The sequence below is a fragment of the Penaeus monodon genome, chromosome 32 (genome assembly GCF_015228065.2).
Source record: "Penaeus monodon isolate SGIC_2016 chromosome 32, NSTDA_Pmon_1, whole genome shotgun sequence".
NCBI lineage: Eukaryota > Metazoa > Arthropoda > Malacostraca > Decapoda > Penaeidae > Penaeus > Penaeus monodon.
Genome location: NC_051417.1, coordinates 15,423,426 through 15,423,825, shown reverse-complemented (window position 1 = coordinate 15,423,825; position 400 = coordinate 15,423,426).

Sequence of the window (400 nt, the reverse complement as noted above, 5' to 3'; positions counted from 1 at the left end):
AACGATATCGTATGACTATATAAATAAAAAAATGAAGTACACGTAACCCCCGCCACGACCTGTTATAAAGGGAACTCCCACTGCCGAATTAAAACAGCGAGAAATATTGCCAATTATACTTGAAAAAAAGAGAAAGTCAGAAATAAAGGAAAGTTATATGAAACAAAACAACGAGTCTATTTTAAAGAATCCACACATGCATTTATAGTGGTATTTCCTGTCCAGCGCACTGCAGAAATAGAGATGTCAACCACTAATATTTTCATTGCAACTGTTGACAGATTTCACATATCATTTGAACTTTGCAGGCTTTGATTTACGAAAGAAGAGCACTGCACAATATTGCAAAACGTCGAATAAAAATGAATGTGGAATGTGGATGTTCTTTTGTTATTTAGTC